At 39.7% G+C, this 14,903-nt stretch overlaps 1 protein-coding gene across 20 annotated transcripts in view; it reads right to left on the bottom strand.

The window, feature by feature from the left end:
- SYTL5 (synaptotagmin like 5) overlaps positions 1-14,426 on the bottom strand; it is a 242,570-nt gene extending 228,144 nt beyond the window's left edge. For 11 of the 20 annotated variants that reach the window (XM_078362720.1, XM_078362728.1, XM_078362732.1 and 8 more), the window contains exon 1: positions 13,883-14,088. The gene's annotated coding sequence lies outside the window, so the exon portion shown is untranslated. Of the gene's footprint in view, positions 1-13,411; positions 13,571-13,882; positions 14,089-14,298 lie in introns of those variants that run through there. The other 9 variants (XM_078362729.1, XM_078362721.1, XM_078362727.1 and 6 more) reach the window with 2 other exon arrangements.
- Between the last annotated feature and the right edge of the window lie 477 nt (positions 14,427-14,903).

The following is a 14,903-nucleotide window of genomic DNA, read 5'->3' as shown; positions in this document are numbered from 1 at the left end:
ACTTGGTGTGAATTCACATCCTGACTGCATTTCCTTATAGATCAGATTTGATCTTAATGACATGAATAATTCTGAAGTACTGTATTTTGCAGCCTCGGGAGAATATCATATACTCAATTTCTACTCATTTGTTTCTTCCACCAAGAGGATGTTATGAAATTCTTGATGACACAATGAGAATAGCAGAAGAGGTTCCTGGATCTATAATTTTTTCAGTTTATTTAAACTTTCTGACCCTGGAAACTCTGAGGTTTCAAGGATCATCTAACGGAATACCTGGGCATCAAGGAAGGTAGTGTGTAGGAGTTAACAGCACAGACCCGGGAACTGTAATGAATTGGTTTGAATCTTGGGTCCTCCACTTAATAGCTTGACATAATAGGTTACTTAACTTCTACAGGACAGTTTCCATAATTCCAAATTGAAATAATAATAGCCCTTACTCTTAGGGTTGTTGTTGGGGTTAAACAATAGAATTAGTCAAGCCCATAGGTCAAGGGTCACACTGCTTCAGCACCTCATGCACAGAAAGCACAAGGAGAAAATTGAGATAAAAGACCAATATAGAGCCCTTTCCTCTCTATTACTGGAGAGAAGCAGTAAAATAATCATGTGATCTTTGTAAGAAAGAGATCATGTGATCCTTTTAAGAATAAGAATGAAGTCAGTAGTCAGATGAGCCTGTGAAGGAAGCTCCAGGTAAATGCAAGGAATTTTGCTCCTTACACTTTATGGTTTTTGTGCTAGATGTTCTAGGCATCATATTCCATCAACTGAGGACTTATTGTATCTATATGGCACTAATGTAGGGAGTGAGGATACATAGAATTGTAATCAGTCTATCTTCCAGAAACTATCATTTTAGCTATGAGGAGACATCTTGAAAGCACAGAAGGGTTGCCTAGATGCTAGATACACACGTTAGAAGTTCAGAGGAGATACTGGAGAATGACTCACATCTTCTCCAAACCCCTTCTAGCAGGCCTTATTGTATTGCAGATACTACAAAGCTAAACTTCCCCCCCCCCGCCAGTGCGCTCCCTCTCTCTCTGTGTGTCTCTCTCTCTCTCTCTCTGTCTCTCTCTCTCTCTCTCTCTCTCTCTCTCTCTCTCTCTCTCTCTCCAGACTCCCTTGCAGCTAGAGTTCTAATTGTGGTTTATAATCTAGTAGTCAGATGCATCCACGGGATGACTGGAATGAGAATGTGAACTTTGTGCCGAATGTCAATGATTCTTGCAAGCAGTGAGTTAAAGGCATTCAGTTTATTTGGAGAACACTGGTGAAGGTTCTAATAGCTATTCTCTAGAATGACAGATGTTGAGCACCATTAGGCAGCAGGAGTGAAGTGTTTGCTAAAAACATTCTGCAGTGTGGTTGGTGGTACTTCTGGCCATTGTAGCATCCAAACCACGTTCTCTGTCCTTCCCAGAAATTCCTTGAAGTACCATCCTCAGTTATTCATTGCCACAAAATCCTGCACAACAACCCTATAATTTCAGTGACATACAAAAATAAGCACTTAGTTATCCTATAAATCTACAGAGTTCACATGGTTGGGGCTTGACTGATTTTGGCTGGATTTGCTAATATATCTACAGTCAGCTCCAATCCAGCTTGTCTACATGCCTGGGGATCAAGTGGCTGTCAGACAATCCAAGATAGCTTCAGCTGGGGTAACTGTCATGACTTGGCTCTGCACCACATGTCTCTCATTTTCCAGCATGCTGGCTTTGGCTCTTGTCATCTTCTTGAAAATGAGAGAGGAACAAAAACAGAAATAGAAGTGTGCACATGCGTTTTCAAGCCTCTGCGTGCTTCATATCCACTAACATCTTATTGACCAAAGCAAGTCATATAGTCAACCTCAGAATCAAGGGACATATAGATACTATCCTTAGTGAGAGAAACTACATGGCCATATGTCCAAAGGCAAGATTAGGGTTAGAGACAATTGGGACTATAACAATCATACCACTTACTACCTTCAAATAAACTCTTCTGCTTAAAGTGGGTAGAGGGGATTTGGTTGTTTTCAACCAAAAACTTGAGTAATATACCCACACTGTTTGATAATCAGGGGTTAAAACTCACAGTTGTGGAAAAACTACACCAGAAAAGGATCTTGGAAAACTGAATTGTTTGCCAAGCAAATATAGTAACTGAATTAAGAATTCTATGATTGACCTCATGATCTTTGGTTTGCTCCTGTCCTCCGCTTTCTTATTTCCCTTTGTTGTCCTGCTGTCCCTTTCCTGGTCTTTTTCATTAGAGTATAAAGAAGCAGAACAATAGCTATATGCTAATAAATGCATTGAAAATGTCTGAAAAAACATCAGTAACAGTTAACAGGAGTTGCTGCTGAAGAGGAATACAAAAACATGAAAAGGCGGAAAGGAATTCTTACTGTGTACTCTTTTACGGTTGAATCTTTTTTACCATGTTACTGAATGATTCTTTTTGTGAAAAGTTAGACAAAAACTTTGATAAGGAAATGGAAAGAGATAGATGAATAGACCAATAGTGAAACAAGTTGTACATGTAGCCATTGGTTTTACTCTTTTCTGTTCTTAGGAACTATAGGGCTAGCCATAGTTTGTCACAGAAATTCATGCCACTGGCCATACATAATGGAATTATTTAATTAAAAATTCAGTACCATGAATCCATACAAATACAAATAAATTACTTGAATAAATAAATAAAGGAAGGAAGAGACAGATCTTAAGGGCAAAAGAATTCCAAATAATTTTTTGTAAATACCTTCAAGGAGGTGGAACATAATTCCTCATTCCTTAAATATGAGCATGCAGTATAGAAAGGGAGAAGAAAATGTAACTTTGTGGTGGAGAAATCTGACCATCACTACTTCAACCCGGTGATCAAGGTGAACATCAACAATGATGTTACGTTGATAGTATATATCCCCTTTATATGATATCATGAGAATGGGACTCCTCCCCAAAATATAGAACCCCAGTCTAATCAGTGAAAAGTACCACACAAATCTCAATTATGGACTTTCTGTGAAATGTCTGACCAGAACTGTCAAGATCATCATAAACAAAGAAAATCTGAAAAAATGTTACAGCCAAAAGGAACTTAATGATACATGAAGACTGCATGGGATCCTGGAATAGAAAAAGGACATTAGGTAAAACTTAAGAAACTCTGAATAAAGCATGGCCTTAGTTAATGATGATGTATTAATATTGCTTCATCAACTGTAGCAAAGGTGCCATACTGATGTAATATTTTAATAGGGTAAACTGGATATAGGTATATATAACTCTCTGTACTATCTTCAGAATTTTTCTACAAACCAAAACTGTTCTAAAAATAAAGTTTATTAAAAATCCATTACTAATTCTAAAAAAATAACTAAAATAATCAGTCAATCAGTAGGTATTGTAGAGGATACAAGTAGTGCTATCTAAACACCTAATCAGACTTATACAAACACAAACTTCAAACTTGGAACCAGGTGTTTGTGCAGCTCAGAGAACAGCCATTACAAGATCTATAGCTCAGTAGTAAGCCCATTCGAAAGTGGCTATGGTATGAATAAGTAACTATACCTTATCTGCATAATAAATGGACAGTACTAGCTTTCCTGTATGCTTGAGCAGTCTTTTAATTTATGGGGAAGTCAGGAAAATGCTTCTTCTTCCTTATGTGTTAAGATTGTGCTATCCCTGAAAATAAGTGTTTTTAGTGGAAAGTTAGGAGGGATGTGTGGGCTCCGCTCATTACAACTCACCTCAGTATAAGGTTCTTAAAGGAAGCAGGACTCAACATGTCAAACAAGTCCACCCTGCGCTGTTGTGTGAGAGCCATTAGGAGTTATTCTAAAGTGGGTAACTCTTAGTGGGAAAATACAGTGGAGAAGGAAGACTGATGAATCCAAGAGCAAGATGAGATTCTTTGAGAAGGAGTCAGGAGTTCCTAAGGAAAGCATGGAGATTTGTCTGCAGAAAGTTGAAAAGTAAAGTTCTCTTCAAAAGATCTGTGAGGTAAGAATGGAAACTGAGATGCCTCTCCTACCCTCAAAGAAAGGTTAGAGCTAACTGCTTTCTTTGTGGGCTATGGGATAATATTTGGTATTCAGTTTAAAATTATTTCCCACATCTGTTGTAGTTTCCTTTACTTTGCTTAGATCAAGTTTCTCAATCTGGGTTCCATTAACCACCAAGAATATATCAGTAGAATTTAAAGTCAATGAACTTGGGTAGGAAAAAATGACATCCTTATGTTCTCTGATTTTTAACTGATATTTAGTATTTCCTGCAAGTATGAATGTAAGCAACAAACCACAATAGTATTAGCTGTACCTGTGATTGTCACCAAAGTAACAGCTATTTTTCATATCATATAACAGTTATTGTGGATATCATGAAATATCCTTCATAATCATAACTACTTTAAAATTCAGGTCATTAGATCCACCATCAGATTTGTTGCTTAATAAAGTAATTTAAAAGTACATAGATTACTATACCACATATTTGCTTTTAATATCTGATAACTGCTTTTCAATACAATTTGCTTCCTTTGTAATCCAGTGAGTTTGAATTTATGTATTTAAGCCACCATTCTGATAAGGAGGTCACTGACTTCATCAAAGGAGCCAGAGCACAAATGATTTAAAGATTATAAATCCTGGCCCAGAGTTTTAAAATCTGGTACAGTTTTACTGCTTTATGTGGCGGCATTTTTAAGGAAGGCAAGGAGTAGGTTTAGAAGAAAAAAGTCACATCGACAGCCTCCCTACTCACTACCATTTTACCACCTCCCAACACATGCTTGTGCACGTGTGCACATGCACACACACACACACTAGAAACAAGGAGGAATGTAGCCCCTGTGTGCTGTACAGAGACAGCAGTAAAATAAAAGGTAGATTGTGCACAGCAAGGCGCAATGGGCAGCTTCAGGATGTAGAGGAATCACAGGTAAATGGACACAGAAGCAGAGAGGACACAAAAACTGTTTTTTTGTTTTTTGTTTTTGTCTAAATATACTAGAGGATGTGACCCTTAAGGACCATAACCAAAACAGAATCTTTACCCTGCCATTCTAGTTGATTACAATATACTTAATAACAGAAAAGAAAAAATACATTACATGACGAGAAACACTGACTCTGAGAGCCATTAGTTTAGAGTGAGGGCTGGAGGAGGCTTTTTACTGAGATTGTCCTTCGTTAGTACAGCATCTTCGTTGGTGATGGTTTCATTTGTTTCAATTATTACATATAATCTGATGTATATAAAAGAATCTGTATCACATTTAAGTAAGTTATAAAGAGTAATACTAAATGAGCCTTTATGAATCCATCACCGCATTCAAGACCCAGAACATTATCAATGTTAGTGCCTTTACTATATCTTCCTACCTTATTGCATCCCTGTCTCCCCAGTACTATTCTGAATTTTGGGTTTACCTTCCTTTAGGATCTATCATGTGTGTATGATTCCTAAGAATGTGTTGTGTAGTATTGCTTTTTTTTGAGCTTTATAAAAATGATACCCATCCACATGAAGTTTTGGTGATTTAGTTTTTTACTCAATAGTTTGTTTATAATATACATCTGTCTTGCATAGAGCAATGGTTAATTCATTTTTACTGTTGAAATAATAATAAATTCAAATTTATTTATCATGTTTCCATCAATGGACAGTTAGATTATTTCAGAATGTTTGTATTATGAACCATGTTGCTATGGCCATTCCTAAGGAGAGAGTTTCTGGTTCACATGCACCAGAATGTGTTCTAGGTGATATACCTGGAAATATAGTTGCTAGGTCATAGGGTATGCAAAATGTTCAACTTCACAAGATAGTACTAAATTTTCTTTTCCAGAATGGTACCAATTTCTACTCCTATCAACAAAGTATAAGTTCCTGTTGATCCACATTCATACAATAGTTGGAATTCTCAGATCTTATGATGTATTTTCATTTTTGTATGCCAAAGATAACATGTTGTCTCATCATAGAAGGAACATAAAAGTTCAGAAAGTGTTAAAGTGTTGTCAGCATAGCTTACTTCAAGGTTACATGAAAGGTTATACAGAGGCTGAGACAAGGGTTTCCATGTAGGAAGTTTGTTTGGGGAAGTGATTCTAGGGAATAGAAGTAGGAAATTCTGGAAAAGGAAAAGAACAGAGAAAGCTAATACAAAACCAAGAAGGGAGAAAAGTATTTTTGAGTTGGTCACACTGTAGACAACTAGGGCTTAATCCTCTTTAGACTCTCTGAGAATCTCTTGGAAACAAACACAAAGAAAATGCAATTGAGAATTATTTGGCCAAGGATGGAAGGAGGGAATATTTATCTTAGGCTTCCATCTCACATTAGTCAAGGGTTGGCTCTTGGGCTTTTAACTCCCTCACATTTCATAACACAAATATGTGGGTACCAGGGTGTTCCAACAGGCCTCAATGTTGAAACATCAAAGAAGTCCTGGGGTGAAAAGTGAGATATTCACTATGAGGCTAAGGCAAGGCACTCTCTGGTTTTATCCACATAAAGTTGGTTAATGGACTAATGGCTTAACTAAATGGTAGGCTATAAGGATGTGCAGTGAGGCACAATAGATGTCCAATAGACAGCTAGTAAGTGGCAAAGATGAAACTCAAACACATGTATCTATCACAGATCAAATATTAGCCGCTTGGCACATAGTGTGATCACTGTCCACTGCGTACCAATACCCACCTCTACCTTTCATCTCTGCTGACAGAATGCCATTTGGTTTCAGTAGCAGACAAAGATCTCTGGAGTAGAGCTGGCCCAGTAGCTCCATGGTGCCATCACAGGCCCAGTTTTCTTCTACCTTTCTGTTCCAACATCTTCAATGTTAGCTTACATCCAGTCAATCACTCCATGGTCCAAGATGGCTCCAGGTATCATGCCTGAATTACAGACTAGCAGCAGGAGGAAGTAGCGAGGAGGGATAAAAGGGCCCTCCTCCGAGCCAAGTCAACTCCCTTTAAGCAGGCTTCCTAGAAGTACCACACAACACAATTACCTCTCACTGGTGGAACTCAGTCATAGGTTCACACCTTGATACAAGAGTGTCAGGAAATAGAAACTGTGTGCTGGATACATCACTACCAGTAATAAAACTGATATTCTGTCACTAAGAGAGAAGGTGGGAATAGATATTGCATGGCAACTAAAAGTCTCTGCCACAGTAGCCCTTAGATTTAGGGCAGGTTTTTAATATACATATATCAGTCTTCTTATTTGTAAAATGGAAATTAACATGAATATCTCATAAGTTATTACGAGGAAAAATAAGATAATATAAATCAAATTGCACAGTATCTGCTTTGCAGAAAATACTTAATAAATGCTAGCTGGTATTAATTTACTTCAATGAGTCATCAGCATCAGGGCCTAGCTCTGAGCCAACCCCCAGATAACTGATCTTTATCAGTGTCCTGGCATTTATTAGGTTTGAGGGTGCTGGGTGCTGACTCACACCCATAACACTCATAAGTGTTTAAAGCCAGAGTGGTGATTTAGTAATTTACAATGGGAAATGTAACTTTCAGGGAGACCAGATACTCTGACCAGGTTATTCTCACCCTGAAGGCAATGAACGTGTGGTATCCTAAGGTTGATTGCTGAGTATGAAGTCAAGAGAAACAGAATTCATTATTTAATTCAGATCTTTAGTGGCATTGGGCCTGTTGTATCCATCTAGACAATTGGGCTGATGTTATGTGGTAGTCAGAAGCTCAGGCTAGAAACATGACAGGTAACCTCTTCCTATTGACAGCCTGGGAGGTACATTACTGGCAAAATTCACCAAGAATGTGGGACATGGGAAAGCTATGCAGGTGAACTCAAAACGATTACGGCATAGTAAATCTCTTCTGAATAGAGGCCCTATACATCTGGCATAACTTTGGAAAAGTTTTAAGTAAGGGAAATACTTTAGCAAGACCCATTCTTTAGATAATAGCCCCAGAGTAAATGGAGCAGCTAGAAACCTGATTATATATTTGTTTAAAATATTTATTGGCTTACAAGTTGAATACATTTTTAAGTTTAAAATGAAAACATTTTCACTGTTTCACATGGAGATATAATATAGAGCTTTAAGAACAATTTAAAATAGCATAAAATGCTTTAAATTAAGCAAATAGAAAATCATAACCTATGTATATATAATATACATATGCATACATGTATGCGTGTGTATATATGGCACCTATATTATGGACCATATATATGTATATATATCATATTTTCTGATAACAGTAACAAGATGTAAATTATACTGATTTAATTCTAAGAAATCAGGTAAAATATTTTCTTCATCTCCAATAATTTTGGGGAGGCATACTGTTTGATGCAGCTCACTGTTGGTTACGTAGAAAGGATTGTGTGATTAAATTAGATATAATTTAAAATTAGTGCTTTCGGGGGGAAATTTGCAATGCCCCTTGAAATCTCTAAAATGGTTAATCCTTTAAAAAATTTCATCTGAGAAGTATGTAACCAATCTCATAAAATCATTGTTGAGCTGCTAGAAGAGCCAGCTGCAAAATAGCTCTGTGATTGGAGGGCAAGAATGAATAGAGACTAATGGGCTGATATGTAGCCTCTGTATTTATTCACTTCTATTTGTATGAGATTAAAAGAAATCCCAATACAGAATTTTCTCCAACTTTCTCATCCTTTGTCATATTAACGGAAAAAGTAATTATGCTTGACAAAAAAAAAAATGTAATGCTGGCCAGGCACGATGGCTCATGCTGGTAATCCCAGCCCTTTGAGACACTGAAGCAGGTGAATCACTTGAGGTCAGGAGTTTGAGACTAGCCTGGTCAACATGGTGAAACACCATCTCTACTAAAAATACAAAAAAAAAATTAGTCAGGTGTGGTGGTGCACACCTGTAATCCAGCTGCTTAGGAGGCTGAGGCAGGAGAATCGCTTGAACCTGGGAGGCAGAGGTTGCAGTTAGCTGAGATTGCCCTAATGCACTCTATCCTGGGTGACAGAGTGAGACTCTGTCCCTCCCCCCAAAAAAAAGAGAGAAGAAAAAAGAAAAATGTAATGCTATCAGCAATCAGAATCACAAACATCATATACAAATTTTACATACAATGATGTATGTAATGACCTTGACTCATTCAATACCATAAAGTCTCAAAATGTCAGAAATACATGGTTTGCAAAGTATTATCCCTAGACCGGCAGCATCAGCATCAGCATCACCTAGGAACTTGTTAGAAAGGCAAATTTGGGCTCTACCCCAACATCTATGGCATCAGAAATTCTGGGGCTGGATCACAGCAATCTGCTTTTAACAATTTCTCCAAGTGATTCTGATGTCCATTAAAGTTTGAGAACCACCCATGTAGAGAGAACCATGCTACTTTAAGTATGATCTGTAAACCGGTAACATTGAAATCACTTGGGGCTTGTTAGAACTGCAGAATCTCAGACCCTACCTAGACTTACTGGATTAGAATCTGAAGTTTAATAAGGTCTCCAGGTGACTTGTGCTCACATTAAAGTTTGAGAAATGTCATATTTGTCCAGTGGTTTCTTTCATGGGCTGAATTGTGTTTCCCCCAAATTCACATGTTGAAGTCCTAGCCTTCAGGGGTTCTAAACGTAACTATCTGGAGATAAGGCCTTTGAAGAGGTAATCAAGTTAAAATTAGGTCTTTAGACTGGGCCCTGACACAATGTGACCAGCATCTTTATAAGAAGAGATTAGGACACAGACATACACAGAGAAAAGACCATAGTAAAGATACAGGGAGAAGATGGTCAGGTATAGGTGAAGGAGAGAGGCCTCAGGATCAACCAACCCTTGATCTCAGACTTCCAGCCTCCAGAAGTGTGAGAAGATACATTTCTGTTGCTTAAATCATCCAGTCTATGGTCCTGTGAATGGCAGCCCTACCAAACTAATACAGTTTCCAAACTCAGTCACATGTTGGAGTCATCTAGGGAGTTGTTAAAATATTGATAACCTGGCTTCCATTCACAGAGGTTCCAATTTAAGTGGTCTGAGGATCAGCTCACAAATCCTGATTTTAAAGGCCTCTCCAGCTGGGCATGGTGACTCACGCCTGTAATCCCAGCACCTTGGAAGGCTGAGGTGGGTGGATCACCTGAGGTTGGGAGTTCAAGACCAGCCTGGCCAACATGGAAAAACGCTGTCTCTTCTAAAAATACAAAAATTATCCAGGCGTGGTGGCGCATGCCTGTAATCCTAGCTACTCAGGAGACTGGGGCAGGAGAATTGCTTGAACCCAGGAGGCAGAGGTTGCAGTGAGCCAAGACTGCACCATTGCACTCCAGCCTGGGTAATAAGAGTGAGACTCTGTCTCAATTAAAAAAAAAAAAAAAAAGAAACCTCCCCAGGAGATTTTTAAATGTGCAATAAAGTTTGAATACCACTGATAATCTAATCTAGGGATGTCCAATCTTTTGGCTTCCCTGGAACACATGGGAAGAAGAATTGCCTTGGGCCACAGATAAAATACACTAACACTAATGATAGCTGATGAGCTAAAAAAATATATCTCATAATGTTTTAAGAAAGTTTACAAATTTGTGTTGGTCTGCATTCAAAGCCCTCCTGGGCTGCACGTCGCCCTCGAGCCGCATGTTGGACAAGATTGAGCTACTCCATTCTTTTCATTGATGAGAAATTTAAGGCAATCGTAATTCTTAAATTTCAATCTCTTGATACTTCCTTATCTGATCTCCTACCATTAGATCCAAAAACTACCTTCTGTAAGTGTTTGAGAGAATGTTGTATTGGAAAAGAGAAAGTTAAATCTAAGCCGGAAGTAATATACACTCTTTTCACGCATCAACTTTTTAAGTTTGTATGGTAGGGACCATTTTGAACTTTGTGTGTTTGTGTGTGGTAGTACATCTATCCCAGTACAGGTATGGAGAAAGTACCCAAAGAAAATCTGTTGACCCAAGTTATCAGTGCTACTACTTCTCCCTAGGTTCTTCTTTTCCCTCTTGTTAAGGTTCCCTCAAGGGTCCTAGGATCCAAGTTAAAGACACTCAGATGCCGTAAACCAGCCTTCCAAGGCATTGGCAGCAAACCACTAATCAGTTTTCTTCTCACTAAACCCTTTCCCATGTCCCTGTGAAGTTTTGAAGTTCCCAAACTCAACACTCCACTCAAAGGCAAATACTTACTGAATATTTACTCTTTTCCAGGAACTCGAGGGTTTGATTCATACTTAATAGAAACACTACGAGATTACACACATACACACACATGGTGCAGTCTCCAATAGTTAGCACACTCCATAGAAGTGATTATTTGGCACCTTTAAAATACCATACACCTGTGTGGAGAGGGGAAATCAGCTCTAAATATGTGCTTTTGCTACATTGATAAATATTTAGTATTTTACTTGGCCTGAATAGATTTATTTTCTCGACAGTCTACTAGACTTTCTGATCAGCTCCCCAAATACATCACCTACCTGCCTCTCCCTAGCTGCCTTTCCACCATGGAAGCTGAAAAAACAGATACTTTCCCAGTCTCCTTTGCCACTAAGGATAGCTATGTGCCCCAGATATTGCCAATGAGATAAAAGTAGGATTCTGTTAGATAAAGTTGGGGAAAGATATTTTTTCTCTGATAAGAAAGTTGCATGAGGAAAAATACTCTGACTTTTTCCACCTTGTTTCCTGCCATTGAACATGGGATTAGGACCTAATGTCTTGAACTGTTAGAACCATCTTGAAGCCATGAGGGTAAGGCGCTGACTCAGAACCCTGATATTATTGGGTCACTGAATCAACTCCAATTATCACCAGCTGTCTGACTTCTCTGTTTTTTTATTTTTATTTTTACTTTTTTTTTTTTTTTTTTTAGAGACAGAGTCTCACTCTGTCACCCAGGCTAGAATGCAGTGGTGCAATCATAGCTCATTGCAGCTTTAAAATTCTGGGCTCAAGTGATCCTCCCACCTAAGCCTTCTGCGTAGCTGGGACCACAGGCATACGCTACCATGCCCAGCTAAACTTCTGCATTTTTACTAGCCATGTTAAGCTGGCTTTTATGTGACTTTCAACAACAAAAAAATTAAAAAATAAAAGTTCACAACCATATATAGATTTTTTTTCAAATATGGAAAACTCTCATTTATTTGGAACACAGCGTATTCTGAGAATCTGCACTTTGAGTACCATTGAATTAAAAGACTTATCTTTTAGGAGTGAAGAGAAAGAACGCCCAGGTGGATTTCAAGGAATAGTAAGCCAAATCTGGACTGCCAAATTTTTTTATTCATTCATTTTTTTCAACAGACCTTACTTTACTAGGCTCCAGGGATCCAAATATTAATAAGGCATTACCCTTGCTTTCAAATAAATTTTATTACTCTAAGCAAGATGGACATGTAAACCAAGAATCACAAGGTGGTAAGAGCGAAGACAGAGGTATGTAGAGGAGAGGAGTTATGTTATCAGAGAAGTGGGAAGCTTAACTAATTTTGGAGGCCTCCCTGGGGAGGACATTGGAAGAGGATCATGGAAGCTTCTACTCAATTCTAAAAAATTATTCCTGTGATCCAACTAAACATGTAAGGTTTTATTAACTTAATTTCAAAGAGGGATCTTTTCTATAATTATAGGCTATAAAACAAAATACAATTCAAGAAATATCGGGGACTAATCAACTGCCAGAAAATATTCACCCATCCGTTTTTCTCTCCCACAAAGCAAGATGAAAACATGATTTTGTGTGTGCGTGTTGGTGGGTGGGAGGGTGCTTTCCTCCCATATCAGCAGGGTTGTTTTCTAGAATAGAATACTTCTGTTGTTAATTAAGACCACCTGTTAACACCACATCAAACCAAACAATCTGATGGTTAAGCAATCAGTTATCAATATGAGCCACGAATTCATGCATTCCAGGACATACTTTCCTTTGCCCCTTTTAAGCAAAAATGGCAATAATTAGTATGTATTTAATAGTCACGGAAGTATTTTGCACTTAATGGTAGAGAAAGGAGAAACATCCCCAACCTCTGCCACCACAATGATTTTTTAAAAAGCAGTTAATAGAGGGAACTCCTTAACCTTAGAGGAGAAACTAACATGTAGCTTTGCATTGTTAAATCCTTGTAAGAAACAGAATAGGTCCCCACTGGTTGTCTTGCAAGGAAATAATAGGCTTTTGAGCATATCTGGAGATAGAGAAAATAAAACCAGCAATAGTCTTCTAAAATTTTCTTGGAATACAATACGTTAAAAATAAAATATTCAATAGTATCTTTCAATGAATTTTTCAACATTGTGGCATTCACATTAATTGTGCCCTCGGAATTAATTCAGTCAATTATAATTCAGTCATTTTTATTCAGTCAATGATAAGAAGATAGATATGCAACAACTGCAGTTACCTTGAGCACTGGCATGTCCTGGGCTGAAGAGGGTTGTTTCAAGATCCCAACTCTAGCTACAATAAAATATCTGCCACCTCGCAGGGAATGAAGAAGCCACTCTGGCAAAGGATCCCAGCTCAGCCCTCTAGCTCTCCTGTCCCCACCTCTAAGAATTACACCGGAGGAAAGTGGGGGGGTGGAGGAAAATACACGAAACAAATAAAACATTCCTAGCTCCATAAACGCCACATCCGGACATGTGAAGGTACCCGGGAAATTAAGAATATGGCCCCAGAGTTTTGTTTATCTGGGGTCTGAGCATAGATTTTATATTCTCTGTTGCGTTTTTTAAATATAAGTTTCTGTCTCCAATGGAGAGAACCAGAAGGAGGAAGCAAAGGCAGACAGACACAGACTGGAAGACCCCCTCCCCGCGAGTCACCCAAACAGTAAGCATCAGAAGACAAGAGAAACTTGCCTGGCCCTCACCTAGACGGAAAGGCAGCTGGTCCAGCCTCAGGAGGGTCAGCCTGCTGGGATGAGTCGCTGAAGCTGAAATGTGGACCCCAGGGGGGAGGCGAAGTCCCATTCCTAACCCAGGGGAGCAGTGACTCACGCGCTTGGCATCCGCCTCTCGGTGCTATGCGCCCCTCTCCCTCCCCACCCCTAGCAAGCACCAGGACCTAGTGCCTCCTGAGAGGCGGTCTCCAGGAGCCCCTATTAATGGGGCTCACAGCCGGCTGCCCCCAGGCGGCGGCGCCAGAGTCGCGCCAGGCACAGCCCGCCCCTCAAGGCAGCTGCTCGCTGCCAAGGGGTGAGAGCCTCCTTCGTGGATCTCCCTCTTCTCAGCTCCCCGCCACCCCCAGATCCCCTGACCCCGAGCTGACCATTTGAGCTCAACACACCTTTCATATACTACCTGGACGCAGCTTTGCAAAGTCCCTCCTGCAGGCTGTGCCAAACGGGCTTCAGGATGCACAACCAGCCCCAGGACTTACAATCGGTCTGCGAAGACCCCACCCCCGCCATCCTTAGTCTCCACCTTGCGGTTGCTCCGGAAGGCTCTCAGCCCAGAGACAGGTGCCGCTGGCTCCTCAAGATCCCAGGTGTATCCGTTTCCATCGGTCTTTCCTTTCCTCTGACCCTATCTTGCAGGAACTGTCACTGCCTCCCCCTACCCCCAATACACCTGGTTGCCCATCTGACACATCCACCTGCAAGGTGGATATGGAGATGCCCAAACCTCCCACAGTTTGTACCTATACCAGGAGTACCCCTATTGCTTACCACAGCCGAGGCACAAGTTACTCCCATCTCCTAGGAGTCCCAATCCTTGTGGAGGAGGCTGTAAGTCTCTCCTCTCTCATATCCCCCCTTGGTCTTGGAAAAGTACTGTGGGGAATGATGGGACCCTGGTGCCAAGGGACACCTTCGTAATCTGACATGGAGTAAGAAAAGTCAAGGCTTCACCCTAACTGGGTTTGGTGGCAGTGCTTTGTTGGGACAGTCA

Source organism: Callithrix jacchus, chromosome X (assembly GCF_049354715.1).
Source record: "Callithrix jacchus isolate 240 chromosome X, calJac240_pri, whole genome shotgun sequence".
Taxonomy (NCBI): Eukaryota; Metazoa; Chordata; class Mammalia; order Primates; family Cebidae; genus Callithrix; species Callithrix jacchus.
Note: the sequence above shows the minus strand (reverse complement) of the source record. Positions and strands in the feature narration are given on the sequence as shown.